Here is a 22,158-nt window from a genome sequence, read left to right on the forward strand (position 1 = left end):
TCCAGCCCCGCCCTCTGCCCTGCCCCCTCCTGCACCGGCGTGGGGCCCTGTGCCACTTCTCTGCCTCCATCCGCCCGCCAAGTGTTCCTGCTGGCGGCGGCCCGGCAGCGGTAGCACGCCTCGTGCCACCACTGGTGGAAGGGCATTTGCGCCCACGTAAGAGCCATTTATGCCCACGTAAGCCTTGGTTCTCTCCCTATGCACTCCCCCTCCCCTTCTTAGGATTGGGCTGCCCATTTTAGAAGACCAAAGTTCTCAAAAATTCTGGGGGAAGTTAAAAGGAAATTTAGAGGGAAGGTAAGGAGGGTCTATTCTGTGGGTGGAGAAGCCACACACTTCACAGAAAGCCCTCTCACTTTTAACTAGTGACAGAAAATCTTCTAACATCTTTCCAGGTAGCGCAATCAGATGTAACAAGGGGTTTGTTACCTGCAACATTCCTGTAGGGGGGGGCACGTATCTTCCCATGCCATCTAGAGTTTTCCACTTCTCACCTCCTCCCCATAGCCACCCCGCCACCCAAAATTGGGCAGCACAAAATGCATAGTTTGTTATTTAGGGTCGAGATCCCTGTTTAAGCAAAGACATCAAGAAGCACGTGCTCCTCTTTAAAAAGAAGGTGAAGGAGAATGTGCATCATTGATTAAACTCTCTCTCTCTGAGAGACCATTCTATATCCACACCAGCAGCCGGGAAAGTTCACTCTCCCACAGTGAACTGGTCGTTCGTCCTGTAGCTGCTTGCGTTTCTCCACCCAGAAGTTATAACCCCCACCCCACTACCAGATCTTGTCAATGGGGCAGGAAAATAGCATTTATAAACATAGCCCCCTTTTCTCCTGGGGAAAAAACACAAGGCAAGAAGTAAACACTGATCGTGGAAATAGACAGTATAGCTCCACCTGGTGTCCAATGTAGTAAATAATTTTCCTTCACAGAAAAGTTGCAGCCAGAAAAGGGGAGCAAGTGCAGTGTGACAGCAATGTTCAAGTGAACAGGAAAGCAACGGGGAAACATGAAAGTTTGTTTGCATGCTGTCCCCGTGTAATTTGAGTGTAATTTGTCTCATGTGGTTTGACCCTAAGATGTCTTGTGTAGAGAGACTTGAGAATGCCAACTTTTATGGTGACAGGTTAGGAAGGCCAGGGAACTAAAGGAACTAAATCTGCCCATTGGTTAAGGCTACCTTGTGCCCGGATGGATGCTTTTGGATTTCTGTTGTAGGCACCTGATCACAACAGGGAACCATTGGTCCCATAGGTCTTGGTGGAAAAGGTGTAGCCAAACCCACAAAGTTCCAGTTGGATCCACAAAGAGCATCCAAAAGTGAAGGGAAAAAATAAACAGCTTGGATTGACAGTGTGCCCCCAAGGGAAAAACTGGGGGAAATGACTGAATCTGTTGCCAAGGCTAGAAAGCTGATTTTCTTTATGTTTCTGCTTCCCTTGAGCCCATTTCTTGGTAGTGGAATCTTAAAGTAAAGTAATGGCCAGTTATTCTCTTTTTGACTTTTTATCGTTTAGTAATCTGCAGCATCTCTTACTGTGCTCTGCTTGATTCCTGTTCAGCTGTATTTGGTCTATGCTGTTTTATGCTTATTTACTAAGGCTTTTTATTTCTAAAATCCATGGTGTGCTCTGACTGCTGTTAACGCACACTTGTGTGTGCATGAATTCCAAGATCTAACTGCCTAGAGGTAAAGCTGGGGCTAGATGATAGGAAAAACTTCTCTATCTCTCTCTATCTTTCTCAGCTGCACCCTTTCCTGGGTAAAAAATATGTTGCCATTGTGGTGCATGTCCAGGTAACATCTAGCTTGGATTACTGCAATAAACTCCGCATGGAGCTGCCCTTGAAGAGTGTCTGGAAACTTCAATTGGTTACAGAATGCTGCTGAAAGAATGCTGACTAGAGTGAGTCATAGGGAGCATATCATTCCAGTCCTGTTCCATCTATACTGGCTTCCAGTTTTCTTCTGGACCCAATTAACAGTGCTGGTCTTGACCTATAAGGCCAGGGCTTTTTTTCAGCTGGAACGCGGTGGAACGGAGTTCTGGAACCTCTTGAAAATGGTCACATGGTACAAATGAAGCAAATAAATAAGTAAAAAACTTAAAATGTGTAGAATGTATACTGTACACATATACAACCAGGGCTTTTTTCTGGGAAAAGAGGTGGTGGAACTCAGTGGGTTGCCCTCGGAGAAAATGGTCACATGGCTGGTGGCCCCACCCCCTGATCTCAAACAGAGGGGAGTTCCACCACTTCTTTTCCGAGAAAAAAAGCCCTGTTTAAGGCCTTACACAGCATAAAGCCAACCTGACCGTTACAATAATCTTTGGAGGCCCTGCTGCAGAGCCCATCATCGGAGGGTAAGAAAAGGCCTTACCAGTTATGGGACAAAAACTATGGAATTCCTTATCCAAGGAGATTTGTTCTCTCCCTCTGTCGTTATTTTGGTTAATTTGCCATTCCTATATTGATCTTACTCTGTTTATATTTTAATTGTTGTTGTTTTGTGTGTTATTTTTAAAGTTGGTTTTTAATTCTTTTAAATTGTTTGCCTCCTAGAGGGCCCTAATTAAGTGGAAAGGCAGGATAAATATGTTTTAAATAACTAAATACAATAAATCATGAGAAGTACTGTTCATAATGCACCCCCCCCCCCCAAATCACTAGGATGTTTTGCTGCTAATCTACAGAGAGAAAGCAGAGAGTTGCACAGCAAAAGATAAAGTGGCCAACTCAACAGGAACAAAAATGCTCTGAGAGGTTTAATGAGTGAAGCTTTTCATGGCATGGGAATGAATAACATCACCTAATAACTATTTTCAGATTAAACTGATATTAAAGGAACAACTAGCAGAACCAATTTAAATCCTAGTGAAGAGTAGTCAGCAGAAGGGTAGGCTATCCATGCTCTGCAGAGGTGTTTCAGACTTCTGCTCTTTCTGCCACTTATGGACACTTTGCTTGCTCTAGAAGTTAGTGCAATGTAAAAGTAATACATATTTATGAAGTGTATCTAAATATATAGGTTCAATATGATACCTAAATGCTTATTGCTTGGTTAAACTTAATGTTCTACCACAGGAGCAATCCAGCAATACAGTGGCATTCTTTGCTGACACCTAGAGGCTTTTTCATTTAATTTGGCTGGAAAGAGAAATAACAGAATACAAAACTGAGCTCACATAAGCCTCTAGAGACAATTTGTGAATCATTTGCATTGGAACATGAGATTTCCCAGATATCTCGTCTGACCTTCTTTAGGAACTAGTTTGATTTGAACAGATAGACCCGTGACATCTTCAAACAGCTTTATTTTCCTTTGTTATTTTTCTTCCCAGAAGATACCCTGCTTTTAAAAATAGCTATGCTTTGCCCCTTCTGTGACTTGTAAAACTAATTGTACAAGCCAGGTTCTAAAATCTATACCATCTTAAAGTGACCTGAATGATTAGCTCACCATGTAGCATAACTATATATGGTCTGTGTGAACACTCTGAACTAGTTTACTGTTTTAACTGCACGCAAAGACACATTTCCTATATCCCGTAAAGATCTGCCATCATCAGAACTGTTGCTCATAAGCAAGCATTTTAGCTCAGTGGTGTACTGTCCTTAAACATCCAGGTCAGAGATGACTAACTGCTGAACGACAGCATGCGAGTCTTTCAGTAGGCATCCCTCCTGGGATAAATGCTTCTGATATTTCTGGGTCTTTTTATTTCATTCTGTGAGGGAGCCAGTTTGGTGTAATGGCTAGAGTGTTGGATTAGGATCCAGCAGACCGATAGGGTTGCCAGCCAAGTTCCGTACAGTGGCAGGGACATTTTGGGGACTGATACTTGCAAAACAGTGTTGTGAAATGTCACCCCAAAATGACATCACTGTTTCATGTGACACTGTAGGACCACCATCCCATCTCTATGGTAAAAACCACAGAGATCAGGAAAGTTTCTGGACTGTTCTACCCCTCTCCCAGCGCTACTGGGTGCTCATGGAGGATGAGGGAGCAATGGTGTGAGTTTGCCCACTGAGGGTCAAACCAAACATAAAGGTTTTTACTGAATTGATTCTGAGTTTCCCAGATTCATCTTGGGTTCCCTAGAGCTACACAGCAGCTATGAGGAATAGCTGTTTTAAAATAAAGGAGAGCCCAAATGGCCACAGAACGTCACTATGGGCAGAGGAAGGGCTCCTCCCTCTCCCCTCAAACCATTTCCCCATATTAAAATAGCACCGGGGGGGGGAGTGTGTTTACCTGGTTTTACTGTTCCATGTGCACAGAGTACTCCACGTGGAGCAGAAAAAACAGAGACCCCCTCTCCCACTGGCTATTTTGAAAAACAGTGTGAGGAGGGAGACAGGAGCTCTTCCTTCCCCCTGCGGTGACAGCAAAGATCCCAGCTTGGGTCTGAGGAATCTCAATTCAACTCTTTAAAAACCTGCATTTTTAGTTTAACCCTTAGAGTAGGCATATGGCATCCCTAGAGACCCAAGTTCAAATCCCCATTCTGCCATGGAAGCTTGCTGGGTGAGCTTGGCCCAGTCATGCACACTCAACCTAATCTACTTTACAAAGTTGTTGTGAGGGTAGAATGGAGGGCAGGATAACAGTGTAAACTGCTTTGGGTTCCCAGTGGGGAGAAAGGTGGGGTATAAATGAAGTATAAATAAACAATTGATATAGAACACAGAAGACTCTTTTATGTTGCTTTTGACCTAAGTAGCAGCACAACTTCTTCAGTCAGTTAGATTGGAGAGTGGCACTCTTGGACCAAAGAAAGGCCATCCTTGATTTGATTTTTATCCTACCCACACATGAAGGAGAAACATTGTACAAATACAGCTCGCACATATGACTTTATATGTAGAATGCCAGGGTCAAACTGTGTCTTAGAGTTGTGACTTCTACCATGTGAAGAAGTTCTTGGGCTAAAGGAGTGCATGTCCTGAGAATGAGGGTCTTGGGACTTCACATGATTTCAAGCCAATCAGAAGCATTTCAGTACCATTTCAAACTATTCAATCAGGGCTTTTTTCCAGCTGGAACGCGGTGGAACGGAGTTCCAGAACCTCTTGAAAATGATCACATGGCTGGTGGCCCCACCCCCTGATCTCCAGACAGAGGGGAGTTTAGATTGCTCTCAGCGGCATGGAGGGCAATCTAAACTCCCCTCTGTCTGGAGATCAGAGGGCAAGGCCACCAGCCATGTGACCATTTTCTCCGAGGGCAACCCAGTGAGTTCCACCACCTCTTTTCCCAGAAAAAAGCCCTGTATTCAATAAAACATGTATATTTGATCCCAGGTTGAATATTTTACATACAGTATCATGTCTAGATGAAAACACTAAATACTGTGTGCAAAATAATGTAACAACCAAAGTTTGTTGTAAAAGACTTCTCAAACACATTCTGAGGAATAATTGTCTCAATCTAAATGCTTTTATTCTAGTAAAATCTAAATGACTGATTGTTGTAAGAAACTACTTTGAGCAACCAGAAAAATAATAGAATTATAGGGTTGAAAGGGATCTCTAGGGTCATCCAGTACAACCCCCTGCACAATGCAGGAAATTCACAACTATCTCTGCTCCCCACACCCCCAGAAGACGGCAAAACACCATCAGGATTCCTAGCCAAAGTGGCCTGGGGAAAATTGCTACCTGACCCCAAGGTGGCGGTTAACCGTACCCTAGGCATGTAAGAAGAGACCACGAGAACTAAGCACTGATGTAACCCTTCCTGCCCTCTGTCTCATGATCTGCCTAGGTGTACAAATATTTAAAATGAATGATCAAAGAAGGTACTTAAGAAAAATGAGTACATTTTTACCAACCTTATTGCTAAATAAATAAAATATATTGTTAACTTTGTTCACTGCCAGTCAATTGTGGACACACTAATGCTACAAATGGCTGGATTCTATTTCAGAGCATGCAAAGAGTGTATAGTAAATGCAGGAGCAATTGGATCACATAGAGCAGAACCACAAGTGACAAAAGGCACAGATTGGACACTTGTCTGCTTCCCTCAAGTTTTGATGGGAAATGTAGGCAGCTTGGCGGAATGTTGGACAAATGACAGTTGAAAAGTCCATTGGACAGCAGTCAGAGAGCGAAGCTGCGAGACCAGGATGCCTACATTTCCCATCAAAACTTGAGGGAAGCAGACAAGTGTCCAATCTGTGCCTTTTGTCACTTGTGGTTCTGCTCATAGTTATAGCAATAATTGGCAGCTATGGTAAGAGGGCAGATATGTTCACGCAGTGTTATTTGAAGAGAGTTCAATCAATGTTGTTTTGAACGACAGCACAGCCTCAGCAGGAAAGATCTAGACTGTGCTCAGTTGGAGTGAAATTTGACCTAAATAACTTTTTAAATAACTAAAAGAGGTAAATGAAAATTTGGTTATTGGTCAGCATCAGTATATTTATTATTTATAGATTCTAACATCTTTTTCTTTCAATCATGAAATTTTCTTTGCCTAATGTGATCAGATTGTCACTGTGATCACAGATTATCTCATCATCATGTAGATGAGAGAAACAAGAGAGTATTCCTATATTCTTATGGAGAAGGGAATGGAATGCATGAGGGCCAATAAACTGAAGCTCAGTCTAGATAAGACTGAGGTTCTGTTGGTACATGAAGAAGCTTCTTGGAGATGGAGCCAGCCTGCCCTGGAGGGGATTGCACTCCCCTGAAAGAACAGGGTCATAGGTTGGGAGTACAGCTGGATTCTGGCCTACAGTTGGATTCCCAGATCTCCTCTATGGCACATAGTTCCTTAGCTGGCAGTACTGTGTAATCTGCCTTGAGTCTCAGTGAGAAATGTGGACTATAAATAAGGTAAACAAACAAATAAACAATCATTGATAACATCCCTGTTGCTATTGGGCAGGGAAGAAATGATGCCATCTTGGTGATGTATGTTGAGGATGTCAGAAAAGTATTACAATTTCTCTTAGGCATTGTGAGGACACACTTATGTAAAACGATTCATATTTGGACAGTTGCCTTATTTGGCATTAATAGACACCAAGTAGCAACAAGAGACAGGAAAGCACCTTGCAGCCCACACACCACAACCTGTGAAATGTTAATATTTTGTGCACTTTACAATGTGGCAAGCAGAGAATGGGAATGTTGGTGAATGGGGGCTGGTCAGGGGAAGCTGTGGGACAGCAATACTGTGCATGTACAATTGTCTTTTTTGAGAGACTGAAATACATTATGTGCTCAAACACAGGCTGATGGTTTGTTAGATGTTAAACTGTTCTGATCACAACTGCCAAACGCACTGCAACCAGTCAGAGCACTGGGTTATCAAGCATATTTTTTCCAGTTCTTCTTAACCTTTTTTATTTTTCCTGGAAAGCAGATATGGGATGGGAACTCAAAGGTGGACTAGGGTAGTGGTGATGTGGGGGTGGGAAGGTGGCATGGTATAGCCCAATCTTGTCATATCTCAGAAGCTATGCAGAGTCTGTACTTGAATGAGAGACCACCAAGGAAGACTTTGCAGAGGAAGGCAAGAGCAAATCACCTCTGCTTCTCACTTGCCCCTTGATGCGGGGGTGGGGGTGGGGAGGCTCACCATAAGTCAGTTGTGACTTAACAGCACTTTACACACACAGTGCTGATGTGGGAAAGTTTGTTTAACCTTCCCTCCACCATGCACTGTTTTCCTGCTTTAATCATTCACCGTCAGAACTGCTGTTTGCCTGACAGGTTAAAATTCAGCATCTTTGTTTTTCCCACAGTGGACAAGCAGCAGCTGGTGTGAATTAGGCTGAGAAAATGGCACCACACGGAAAGGGTTTAATGATCCTTTTCCCCAGCACCAGTGCTTTGAGTCAGTTCAGGCTCCCACCCTTCCCACACATACACCAGTTCCCTTAAGCCTGTTTTTTAAAGTAAAAAGTTGAACATCAAGAGATTTGAACTGAAATCCTAAGTAGAGCTGCACCCTTCTAAGTCAATTGAAGATGTAGATTAAAGTCATTTGCTATTAATAGATTTCCTATGTCACTTATTATTTGACCCCTTACTTTTGCCCTAATTGCTTTCCAGAAATTATAGAGAGGCTTTCTACAGTTATTTCCCAAAACTCATACTCAAAATTAGGGGGAAGGTACCATGCAATATAGTATGTTATTATTATCCCCACAACAATCACCCTGTGAAGTGGGTGGGGCTGAGAGAGCACCAGAGACCTGTGACTGACCCAAGGTCCTCCACTTGGAGCCAGCTGAGTGACCTTGAGTCAGTCACAGCTTCTAGGAGCTCTCTTAGCCCCGCCCACCTCACAGGGTGTTTTGTTGTGGGGATGATAATAACATACATTGTAAACTGCTCTGAGCAGATGTTAAGTTGTCCTGAAGGGCAGTATATAAATCAAATGTTGTTGCTGTTGTTGTTATTTTATAAAGATCAGCTGATTACTTATTTTCCAGTCTTATATTATTTATTTATTTGGAGGTAAGTACAGTTGAAATATATGGACTACTTCTAAGCAAGTGCCAGATCAGATGATACCTTCAGTAGTTGTTCCCATCTGTTTGATGGGGAGTAAGGGTGTACCTGTTCAGCCCTCCTACCTGATGCACCTGCCCTACCCCAAAAACATCCTTACAGGGTCTTCATTTCCAAATGGGGTGTATCTGTGTATGTATTGTACAGCTGACTGAAAAAATCTGAGAAGGGTCCATGCCACGTGTATACATGTATACTTAATTCAGATGTTAAGCCTTTGCACAGGTGTTTTGTCCATGTGGCAGGACTAGAAAGGTATATTCCCTTGCTCATGTAAGTTAGCAGTCAGTGAAGATAGTGTTTAATCAACACAAAGATTTTTTCGCCCTTCAACTGGAGTATTATATTGAAATTGTACATTTAGATACATGGGCTTAGGCTCAAACTAGATGTGACTTTTTAACAAGTTGGGTTGGGGTTCTGACTCATTACTGAATATGCTATGTGCAGCCCCTCAGTTGGGGTAAATAGTTTCCCAGGGAGCAATTCTGGTTTGGGCAAATGCATGGGCAGGAGGCTGAAACCCCTTCTTCCTCTGCACCACCGTCTTGATCCAAATTGGACCCCTGCATTGCTTGGGAAATTAGTTCCTTGTAGCTGATATCTGCCTGTGGCAAATGAGACATCACATCTATTTTGAACTTTAGTCCCAATGTAATCACAGCCTATTAATAGTGGCAGGACTGCAATGCAAGGTATGCAAATTAAAAAGTGATGGACAGTATTGTACCATTCTGTGTGCAGAAAGTGCAGTTTTCGCAGATCTCTTCACATTTCTTCAGCTCTTTTAGACACCTGGAAGATCAGTTCTAGGGTCAGCGGTAGTGTTGCCAGTCCCCCGTTGGGGGCAGGGGACTTCCCACTCCCACCATCCACCTCCCACCCCTGCTTACCTGGCCAGTGGGGGAGGCATGTGCCTCCAAGGGGTACATTCCCAGGCATGAATTGGCTCGGATCCAGCCGCTGTGGAGTGCAGGAGCACTCCTGTGCTTTGCAGTGGACCAATCTAGGCCAAGTTGGCCCAAATCTGGGCTGATTCAGGCCTGAATCTCTCCTCCCCATGAAGCACGGGAGCACTTCTGGGGTGGCTGCGGCCCAAGCGATGACGTTACTTCCCAGATGTGATGTTATCGCATGGGCTCAGGAGTACATGCACGAGAAACAGAAGATAAGGTAGGTGCCGGGTCCCCCGCCTTCTGCTGGGAGGACAGGGGGACCTGGCAACCCTAGTCAGGGGTCCCAAGTGGAGAAACAGCTGCATGGGTTGGGGAAGCCTGGAGTAAGGAAAGACAAGGGGTTGAAATAGCTTTCATCCCCTTGTCCCTCCTCCTGCCAATCTTTTCAGCTTTTCCATTGCATGAACCCAGCAATGGGTCTTTCACAGGGTCAGGAACAGCTGCAGCAATGGGGAAAACTTCACACATGAATAAGAGCCTACCCCAAAGTTGCATATTTACACTAGTGGAAACTGGAGCAATCAAGGTACCATCTCACTTCTTTTCTACCTATTTTTCTGGAATCAATGCAGCAACAAATATCCCCGGCAACATATAGTTTTACCACAGACAAGCACATACTGTAAGGAAGATCCTGAAAGGAGTAGCTAATTACAATAACTTCATCCTCTTCAAACTTGCACTGTTGTGATCCAGATTCAAGTGCATTAGCATAACTTATTAATACTATATTAACCTATAGTATGAAAATGACTAAAAGTTTCATACTAAATCATTATACAAATAATGATGTGTAGTTGAGAATGGAGATGCAGTGCTGTCATCCACATTAGTGGAGATACATGTGACTGTAAGATCTTTATATAGATCTTGATGCAAATAGAGCCAGAGAAGCCATGGAAAGCTCAGGTAGCCCATCTAAGCCAGCAATGTCACCCCATGAAGAACAGCTGGAGAGAGAGAGCAGCATCTCTAGACTTGGACTTAAGAGCCCTTCCAAATACAGAGCCAGAGCTTCCTGAAAGCCTGCTTTCCCACCTACCTCTAAGGTCACCATTGCCTATCTCTAGTGAACAAGTATTCTAGAGGATACACCAGGAGTTCACAAAGAACCACAGGGATGTGAGCATGAGCCCTTTAAGACAGTGGGCTTGGACCCAAAGATGCATCACAAAGCCTTTGAAAGTGGGTCACAGGACAGCACTCTCTAAAGGCCTCCCTCAAGGTTCCTGCCTTTTGCATCATTCTTTCTCTTTTCCTCCTTGTTAGCTTCTCAGATTCTCACCTTCTACTTCTGTTTGCCACAATAATGGTGGGGGGAGGAATCTGTCAGTCAACTAGTACTTTATGGTAGTAGCTGGAAGGAGGGGACAGGCTGGTGAGTTCACAGGAGATGTTCAAATGGAAAGGCTTTGTAGTACTTCAGAATGCCACTTGCTTGAGGCAGCTGCCCCTTTTGTGCAGTTTTTTGATTTCTTAAAAGCATCTGGTTGGTGAGTGTAGAAAATGGAATGCTGGACTACATGGGCACCCAGGTTATAGTCTGCCTAGGGCACCCAAAAACTTTGGGTCAGCCCTGGATAGGTCAGCATACAAAGAAAATTTGGACTTGCGGATCATCATTCCAAAAATGTTGGAAACCACTGCTTCAAGAGACAGCCCTTGCCCTATTAATGTGAGGCTTGGCCAAACTTTTCTGGTTTGGGATTCATGGGACTTCCGGTTTGGGATTCATGGAGGTCTAACGCAGCTCCACTTGCGGAGCTGACCGGACTGCCGTTTTAAGCGGCCGGCGGGGTGAAAATAGCCCGCGGCCGACTGCTCTCAGGCGGAGAGCAGGCAAAGACAGCTCAAGACCCTAGGGTGAGTTAGATCTCGGACGAGGGGGGGTTCTGCGCAACGGGTCCCCTCCCGATCCTTGAGGTCCCACCCTGCGACGGGTCGGCTACAATCTCTGCGGCAGTTCTGGGGCCAATTCGGCTGGCATAAGACCTACATACCCAAGCTTCAATTGGGGGAAGAAGCTGAGAGGAGAACTTAAAATCGAAACAGCGATTACAACCCGAGAAAAGTGAAGGGAAGGTAAAGATCACTATCTTCCGATACGGGACAGATTGATAAAAACAGAGAGGAAAAAAAGTAGATTTTTAAACTGCAACAGACTAGTGAAAAGGAGGGGAAGACTCGGCAGGAGTTGTATTTGAAAAGAGACTAACTTTAAAGAAGTTATTAAAGAAATCGGACTATTGTTTTGAATACCTGTGGCTTTGGAGCTGTGAGAAAAAGACACCATCGCGAGATCTGCTGTGGGAAGACGGGAGACAGGAAGTGCGTAATAACAATAGAGCGGCTGGAGAGAAGTGGCCCTTGCTGGAGGGCAGGAAGAAGGGAATCGCCATCTTTGAGAAGGGAAGGGTCGCGGCCTCAGCGGAAAAGGAAGTAGGCCATTTTGGATTACAAAATCATAGAGAAACCATAGAGAAAAGACGCCCGACATTTTGGACCCTTTAAAAATTAATTAATGCAAGAAGACCGGGACATTTGAAATAAAAAAGGAATTAAATTTAACGCCACGGAGTTAAGGAAGAGAGCGGACTCGTGGGAGCGAGCTAAAGCAAGCCCCACGATGTCGAAAAAAGAGTGGCAATTGGCAATAGAAAACCTGGACAAAAAACTTTTAGAGGTGATCAAGGAATTCAAAGACATGAAATTGGAGCTGATTAAAGAGGTTAAACAGACAGTAAAATCGGAGCTGTCAGAAGTAAAATCGGAGCTGTCAGAAGTGAAGAAAGGTATGGAAACAATACAAAATGAATTACAAGGGACGCAGCAGAGAGTTAAAACAGTAGAAGACGCGATGGAGAACTTAGCAGACACGCAACAAACAGAGATGAGACTGATGAGGGGGAGAATGTCAGTTGCAGAAACTAAACACATGGAGAAGCAGTTACGTTTTCGCGGCTTGCCAGAAGTGGAAGGAAAGTCAGCGCAAGAACAGATGACCGAGGTGTTAGCTGAATACCTGGGGAAGGAGGAGGAGGAAGTTGTGGCTATCCTAGATGTGGCATATCGTGTGAACTCGAGAATTGCAACCCAGAGGAAAGTACCAAGAGACGTGATTGTACAATTTACAACACGAAACATGAAAGAGAAGATTGTGACTAAACAGTTTCAAGATCCATTGGAGATCGATGGCAAGACAATCATCATAATGAAGGAATTACCCAGATCAGTGTTACTAGATCGGAAAAAATATAAAGCGCTAATCCAGATGTTGAAGGACATGAAAATTAGGTACAGATGGGAGCTTCCAGAGGGTTTGTCCTTTGAATTTGGAGGTGCCAAAAAGCGTATCAGATCTGAGAGGGAAATGGAGCGATTTATAAGGGACAATGAAAAAGACTTACCAACAAGATTATGAGTATGGAGTGTAAAGTATTATCTTGGAATGTAAACGGACTAAATTCACCGAATAAGAGGAAAAATATCTTCCACTGGCTATTAAAACAAAAATGTGATATTGTTTGTTTGCAAGAGACTCATATTCGAAAACAGGATGTAAAATATTTAAAACTGGGAAAATTGGGCAAGGATTTTGTAGCGGCCTCAAGTAAGAAAAAAAGAGGAGTGGTGTTGTATGTAAAAGAGGAGCTACAACCAAAATTCATAATGAAAGATGTGGAAGCCAGATTTGTAGCAGTGGAATGTACTTGGAACTTAAAGAGAGTGTTGGTAGTCAGAATCTATGCACCTAATGGTGCAAAAGAGAGCTTCTTTGAGGATTTGAGGAAGCATTTAGACGATCTTTCATATGACCAGATAATTCTTGCTGGAGACTTCAATGGAGTGACAGACTTGGAACTGGATAAAAAGACTACAATGGCACAAAAGAAAAGAGGACTATTACCAAAGCTCTTTTTTGAGTTGATTCAACAAGAGACTCTTGAAGATGTATGGAGGAGAGAATATCCTAAAAGTAGACAGTTTACTTTTTATTCTGCAAGGCACTCCACACTATCAAGAATTGACATGATCTGGGCCTCAAAAGATTTGGCGTTATGGACTAAGGATGTAGAAATAATGCCGATGGTAGGCTCAGATCATAACCCAATTATGTGGAAACTAGGGAAAAGGAGAAAAAGGAAAGCATGGAGAATAAATGAGGATTTGCTACAGGAAAAAGAGAATATGGAAATACTGAGAAGAGAGACAAAGTTTTTCATACAATATAACGTGAATAAAGAAGTACCAACTGATAAAGTTTGGGATGCTTACAAGGCGGTTATAAGGGGCATACTAATGGACTTAAATGGTAGAGCAAGAAAGAAGAAAGAGGAGAAAAGACAAGAGATTGAGGAGAAAATAAAAGCCAAGGAAATACAATTAAAAAAGAGACCAGGGAAAAAGAAATTATACCAGGAAATTAAAATACTTCAAGAACAGCTAACAGCAATGAGTAATAAAGAACTGGAGTGGAATCTCAAAAGGCTGAACCAGAAAGCGTTTGAGGGCGCAAATAAACCTGGGAAGTACCTGGCATGGCAACTGAAGAAGAGAAGGGAAAAGAAAACAATAAATAAAATCTGTGAAGATGACAAAACGTATTTGGAACAGACTACCATTAGTAGAGCCTTTTATAAATTCTATGCTAAACTGTATAATAAGAAAGAAGTAAATAAAGATTCAATAGCGTCATATTTGGAGAAAATGAAACTTCCAGAAATCTCGGATGCTTGGAGAAATAAATTGAATAGTGAAGTAACGGATGAGGAAATAAGTAAGGCAATACAATCTGCAAATCTAGGAAAGGCGCCAGGGCCAGATGGACTTACAGCTAAATTTTATAAGACTATGGCCAATGAGCTGGCACCATTCCTAAAGGAGGTGATCAATGGAGTTCTAAGGGATCAAAGGATTCCAGACACTTGGTCTGAAGCGAACACATCATTGATTCCAAAAGAGGGCCAAGATCTGACTAATGTGAAAAATTACAGACCTATATCGTTACTTAACAATGATTATAAAATCTTTGCGAAGATACTAGCGGAGAGACTGAAGGGGTGGCTCTCGGAAGTTATAGAGGAGGAGCAAGCAGGTTTTTTGCCAGACAGACAAATAAGAGACAATTTAAGGACAGTGATTGATGCTATTGAATATTATGATAAGCGTTGTGATAAAGAGGTTGGTTTCTTCTTTGTTGACGCTGAAAAGGCATTTGACAATTTAAACTGGGACTTTATGTTTGCCACTATGGAAAAGCTACAATTGGGAGAAAGATTCATCAGAGCAATTAAGGAAATCTACAGAGACCAGACTGCAGCAATTGTGGTGAATGATGAACTGACTAAGAAATTGACTATAAGTAAAGGAACAAGACAAGGTTGCCCGTTGTCTCCACTGTTGTTCATTTTAGTATTGGAGATCCTGATGATACAAATACGACAAGACGAGGAAATTCGAGGAATAAAAATAAAGGACTATTCATACAAGGTCAGAGCATTTGCGGATGACATAATGTTAATCGTAGAGGACCCATTGGAGAACATGCCAAAAGTGATAGATAAGATCAAGGAGTTTGGAGACTTGGCAGGTTTCTATATTAATAAAAAGAAATCAAAGATACTATGTAAAAATATGACTAAGCAGAAACAACAATTGTTAATGGAAACAACGGACTGTGAAGTAACAAGTAAGGTGAAATATTTGGGAATTGAACTGACTGCAAAGAATATAGATTTATTTAAGAATAATTATGAAAAACTATGGACTCAGATAGAGAGAGACTTGATTAAATGGAATAGGCTCAATCTGTCATGGTTGGGTAGGATTGCAGCAGTTAAAATGAATGTGTTACCAAGAGTGATGTTTTTGTTACAGACAATACCAATCATCAGAGACTCTAAACAATTCGAAAAATGGCAGAGGAAAATATCAGATTTTGTATGGGCAGGCAAGAAGCCTCGAGTGAAAATGAAAGTTTTACAAGATGCAAAGGAAAGAGGCGGAATGCAACTGCCCAATCTGAGACTTTACCATGATGCAATCTGCCTAGTCTGGCTGAAAGAGTGGATGACATTAAAGAACAAGAAATTATTAGCCCTAGAGGGATATAAAATTTTTTTTGGATGGCACGCATACCTATGGCACGACAAAGTAAAGGTCAACTCGATGTTCCTGCACCATTTTGTACGGAGAAGTCTATACATAATCTGGAAGAAGTACAGAATTTATTTACAAGAAGGAACTCCCTTGTGGGTGGTTCCATATGAGGTGATAGACCCGAGAGCTGTTGATAATGAACAACAATGTTTAACTTACAAAGAAATAACTAAAACTGAAGCATCCAAACTTAGAATAAAGACGCAAGAGGAACTATCACCTAACTACGACTGGTTCCAGTATAGACAGATCAGAGACTTATATAACTCGGACTCTGTAAAGGGAGGTATACGAATAGAGAACTCGGAACTAGAGCAGACCCTTTTTAAAGAGGACAAGAAAAGAATATCCAAGGTATACCAAGTACTGTTGAAATGGTATACCGAGGATGAGACAGTTAAAACACAAATGGTGAAATGGGCTATAAATTTTAACAAAGAAATAACAATGGAGGCATGGGAATACTTGTGGAAAACTACAATGAAGACAACGACATGTACTAATATTAAAGAGAACATTTACAAAATGATCTGTCGTTGGTACATGACACCAAAGAAGATTGCGCTAGGGAATTTGAACATTTCTAATAAATGCTGGAAATGCAGGAAGCATGAGGGCTCCCTCTATCATATGTGGTGGTCGTGTGAGGTAGCCAGGCAGTACTGGGGGGAAATAATAAGAGAAATGAGTGAAATTTTACAATTTCAAATCAATAAGAACCCAGAACTCCTGCTACTGAACTTGGGAATGGAGGGAATTCCAGCCCATCACAGGACGTTGATATTTTACATGACGGCAGCAGCTAGACTTTTGTATGCGCAAAAATGGAAAGTACAAGAAGTGCCAACTATTGAAGATTGGATCTACAAATTGCTGTACATGGCTGAAATGGACAAGATGACAAGAAAACTGAGAGATCTGGACTCAGGGCAGTTTAACACAGACTGGGAGAAGCTGAAACAATATCTGGAGAAGAAATGGGAGGTGGGAGGAAAACTGTGGCAGTTTGAGAACTACTGAAGTACTGAAGTAGAGGGGGGTGACTTTACCGGGGGGAGAAGAGATAAATGTGAATTTATAAGCAGTTAGATTAATAGACTGATATATATATAGATATATATAGGTTAATAAACAGAATATCGATAGAAAATAATTAACTACAAGGATTAAATATAAGGATTGATTAATCAATAATATTTTCTTTCTTTGGTAAGATTTGCACCAAACTGAATGTCTGAAGATATAGATGAGTCAAATTGATTGACTATGTGATGAGAGCTATATAGAATTATTATAAAAAGACAGAATGAGTAATATATAGAGAATAAGTCAAATTGTTTGATTTAAAATGAATGTATGATTTACATGGTTTATGATATATAGAAATATTTGAAATCGGAAAATGGGATAAATTGTTTATCTAAGATGGAAACAAAGACTTACAGTTTGGGTATATAATGTTAAAAATAGTTAAGGATGCACTGCTTAGAATAATGGAGAATATATATTTGTTTTAGATAGAGGAATCTAATAGAAGTAAGGGAAAAGGGACAAAGGGTTGGAAAGCTGTTGGAAGTCAACAAAAGGGGGGGAAAGGGAGGGGGTTAGAAATGGAAAATTGGGGAAAATTGAATGTAAATGCAAAATAATGGATTCTAACCCGATAAAAAAAAATTTTCAAAAAAAAAAAAAGAGAATGGAGATGCAGTGCTGTCATCCACATTAGTGGAGATACATGTGACTGTAAGATCTTTATATAGATCTTGATGCAAATAGAGCCAGAGAAGCCATGGAAAGCTCAGGTAGCCCATCTAAGCCAGCAATGTCACCCCATGAAGAACAGCTGGAGAGAGAGAGCAGCATCTCTAGACTTGGACTTAAGAGCCCTTCCAAATACAGAGCCAGAGCTTCCTGAAAGCCTGCTTTCCCACCTACCTCTAAGGTCACCATTGCCTATCTCTAGTGAACAAGTATTCTAGAGGATACACCAGGAGTTCACAAAGAACCACAGGGATGTGAGCATGAGCCCTTTAAGACAGTGGGCTTGGACCCAAAGATGCATCACAAAGCCTTTGAAAGTGGGTCACAGGACAGCACTCTCTAAAGGCCTCCCTCAAGGTTCCTGCCTTTTGCATCATTCTTTCTCTTTTCCTCCTTGTTAGCTTCTCAGATTCTCACCTTCTACTTCTGTTTGCCACAATAATGGTGGGGGGAGGAATCTGTCAGTCAACTAGTACTTTATGGTAGTAGCTGGAAGGAGGGGACAGGCTGGTGAGTTCACAGGAGATGTTCAAATGGAAAGGCTTTGTAGTACTTCAGAATGCCACTTGCTTGAGGCAGCTGCCCCTTTTGTGCAATGTTTTTTGATTTCTTAAAAGCATCTGGTTGGTGAGTGTAGAAAATGGAATGCTGGACTACATGGGCACCCAGGTTATAGTCTGCCTAGGGCACCCAAAAACTTTGGGTCAGCCCTGGATAGGTCAGCATACAAAGAAAATTTGGACTTGCGGATCATCATTCCAAAAATGTTGGAAACCACTGCTTCAAGAGACAGCCCTTGCCCTATTAATGTGAGGTTTGGCCAAACTTTTCTGGGCCTGCTCCAGTAGGCTCTGCCAGATGTTTAAACCAGTGGCTAATCTTGGAGCTGTCTGGGATCCTGCAGCTTTGCATCTACTCAATCTTCATCCTGCAACTAAGTACAGAAAGACAGGCAGACATTGTCTATGCAGACCTCTGCCTGTGAGTTCTGCTCTTGAAAGCACTCTGCTCTGCTCTGCCCTGCTGGCTCTCAACCATGACAGGGCATGAAGGATATTGTAATTCTGCATGGATGCTTCCTTAATCAGCATCCCTGTTGTTCAGGATTTTTCACACATTCATCCCTAACAAGTATATTTTAAAAATTAAAACCAGAAAGAAATAAAAGGAAGAAGGATTCTTTTTCTGCATTAAAAAAAATTAGAAGCAAGAGGCTGTTAAGAGGTAAGAGAAAATGATGAGTGCCGTTGCTGGAACAGATGCTGAAAAACAATTAAGCAAGCCTTCTAAGCAGCTTCAATTTATACAGAGAGAAATCTCCCTGTTTCCTGCCTGCTCTCCAACAGTTTTGTAGAACCTGAGAGAGCTTTGAAATGAAATTGATGCTGGGAAGATATAGGTGTGCTGGGAATCTGAGTCACTCTCCCTTCAGCATGAAGCATCACTTCAGAGAGCACGATGAGAAGAGGAAGAGAAACGCCAGATGCTTCCCAGTTGACTATCAAATCATCACTTTGTAAGCATCAGTGTGGAGCTGATCGTTTCAGGAATCAATGAAAGGGGTTGCTGGCTAGAAATCACCCGAGGCACAGTAAATTTGCACTGCACCAATTGGCCCTTTGAACAGCGTGTTCAGTTTAATGTCAAAAGATTCAGTCAACAATAGGATGACTAATGACATCGATTAAAGGAAGTTGTAATTTAGTGGGAAAGAGACCTGCAAAGAGATGCTGTCAGGGATCTGTGATAGGATTCAGCCATTTCTTTTTCATAGAATCAGTTTTGCCCCCTGGTTGACAGTAAGCAGCAATTAATAATCATTGACCCGTAAATGTTGAAGTCAGGTGTTCTGATTCAGTAGGGTTTGGCAGAAAGTAAGCACCCCTTCGATGAACATGCAACACATATCTGCCTCTAATGCAGGTTTACAATATGCAAAAATAAACGATTTCATATGAAGCCTTGATTTGCATGTATGACTGTGGCCCAGTCATTAGAGCTGGTCCTCAAAGGGGTGGTTCGTGTAGGGTTACCAGGTCCCTTCTGGCAACTGGTGGGAGGGGTGGGTGGGTACTTACCCATGGGCATAGTAACCCCCTACCAATGACATCATTTCAAGTGTGACCCAGAAGTAATGGCATCACTCCAGGGCCAATTCTTTAAAATTGGCCTAAAACATAGCATTTGGGGCCAGTTTTTAAAGTGCTGGCCCTGGCATAATGCTGTTACCTCTGGATTGTAGTGGAAATGATGTCATCCGTAGGGGCTGTGGGTTTATGCACACCCATTTTGTGGCCTGTCTTATCCACAGGCACTTCTCCAAGCATGTTTTGCAATGTATGTACTGGGCTATATGTGTTTTTTGGCTATGACTTGGATGATCTGACTTTCTGCAGATGAAGCCAGGACGAAACTACTGCGGATGAAGCCAGGATGAAACTACTACTCCATGCCTTTACAAAATATATGCATTTTCTAATGCTAATCTCATTTTAATAAATGATAATACATGAAGAAGACTTAGCTTGCTTGCAGTTTACCAAAGGTTTGACATTTCTATTATTGTTTATTATTTAGTTAGTTATTTTCCACATTTTCTCATGGTGAAAGCTCTTACAAATCATAATTTAAGACTTTACAATTTAAAAGCAACAGACTAAAACTCCCATATTACCCCCTGCAAAAGATACCTGCAATTATACTATTATGTTATACAGATGATTAGCCAGTGGGTGGCAGGAGAAGTCTACAGAAAAGATTCTGACATTGTTCTCTGACATGAATTTAACTAAAGGATGCATTGTATCAGTTTCCTGTAAAAAAATTGTTTGAACCCATAATGTAGGTTTCTATTTGCGTATTGAAAATGAACAGCAACATATGGAAAGGAATTGATTCTATTTCAGAATACATTTGAATAAATTTTAAGGACTGGTTCCTGTTTGCCAACAACCCCATACAAGCACAAGTACGGACCCACCTACAGCCTTGCTGCTGGATTATGTTCAGCTTTTCTTTGCATGTGTGTGCACACGCACATGCAAACTAGCTCTTTCCAATAGGCAGTTGTTTATCAAGAATGTATGACTTTTCCTTGATCTATAAGGGTCATGTGTAAGTGGCCTCATATATACAGGATTTGGCTGGCCCTTCCTCTCCTCCTCGCCCCCCAAAAACCCACCACCTCAGCAAAGCCATTGAAAGCCCAGAGGTAACTTTGTATGCTCTGAGTATTAAGGATGCTCATAAGTGGGAGAATTCTTTTTGAAAACTAATTGGGTCTATGATGTGAAGTCACTTCCAGAAAAATCTGGACTGATGTCATGCCCTTCTAGGAATTGCTAGAAACTCTCAAAAAGTTTTCAGCAATTCCTAGAAATGATTGACATCACTTCTGGGGAAAAACAGTTTTTAGAGTTTCTGGTGATCCCTAGTGACACATTATGTCCTTTCTGGGTTTTCTCAGAAGTGCCATCGCATTACAAGCCCAATGGCCTTATTTTGTTTATTGGTGGCAGGAAAAGAGAGCATTTGGGAAAGGGAAAAGAGAGCATTTGGGAAATTCAGTATCCCTAATACTCAGAATATAGGAAGACACCTCTGGGCTTCCAACTTGTGGAATTCTGGGGGGGGGGGAGGGTCAGACAAACCCCTTCCTATGACCATTTATACATGACATGTGAAGGTACTAGTTTGTATGCGTGTGCACACAAAACCACCTGAATATAAGCCAGCAGCATGGCCATTAATGTCCCCATACCCTCCTGAATTACTTGAATGGGAATTGTTAGCAAAAACGAACCAGCCCTTATTATTTGTTCAAATGTATTTCCATGGAAGTGGCGTCATGATTTCGCTTGTGGCCACCCTCCCCATGTCCTCTCCACCTCCCCCACCAGGTCTTCTGCTCTAGACAATGGTAGGAAAAGAGGACAGTAAAATATAGTCGCTGCTTTCACTTATTTTTAAAATCTTTTTTTTCTTATTTATTTTAAGAAACAATCTATATATGCAGTTGCACTAAAACTTAGTTTACGCTGTTCTAGGGTTGTTGGGGCCCCAGGGGCCAAAGCAGGGGTGCAGAGGATGGGGGACAGGGAGGGCAGAAGGATACCTATCTCCCTTGTGCACGCAAAGCATGCACACTCCCACATTCCCCGGTTAGCCAGAAATGGAGGTGATGGAGGCATGATGGAGGAGTTGCAGGGTGCGCTGAAGCTCAGGTCAGTAAAAATCATCTTCAAAGTGGCAATTTTTACTGAGCTGGGCTTTAGCATGCCTTGCAAGTCTTCCATTATGCTGGGAAATTAGCATGATGGAGGAGTCGCTGGGTGCTCTGAAGTCCAGCTCAGTAAAAATCACCCATTCATAGGCAATTTTTACTGAACTGAGCTTCAGCGCACCCCTCAGCTCCTCCATCACTGGCACAATGAGGGAGTGCAGGATTGCATGTACATGCTTTTCCCCCTCCCCTATGCCTCCCCTCCCCCCAATCAGCCAGGTAAGCAGGGCCAGGGGGAATCATAAAATGTTGAACATTAGAATAAACCCTATTGTATCCAGCCGCCACCCCCCCCACACACATGCATACACATACATACAAATGGCTGCCAATGAGTATAGTGAAGTGACCCCATACATCTTTACCTACCCATGACAGATGGTGATGTTAATAGGCACTCATTTAATGTATAATTTACTCCTTGCATGCATTTATTTATCTAAGCAAATTTATATAC

This window comes from Eublepharis macularius, chromosome 8, assembly GCF_028583425.1.
Source record: "Eublepharis macularius isolate TG4126 chromosome 8, MPM_Emac_v1.0, whole genome shotgun sequence".
In the NCBI taxonomy this organism is placed as follows: domain Eukaryota; kingdom Metazoa; phylum Chordata; class Lepidosauria; order Squamata; family Eublepharidae; genus Eublepharis; species Eublepharis macularius.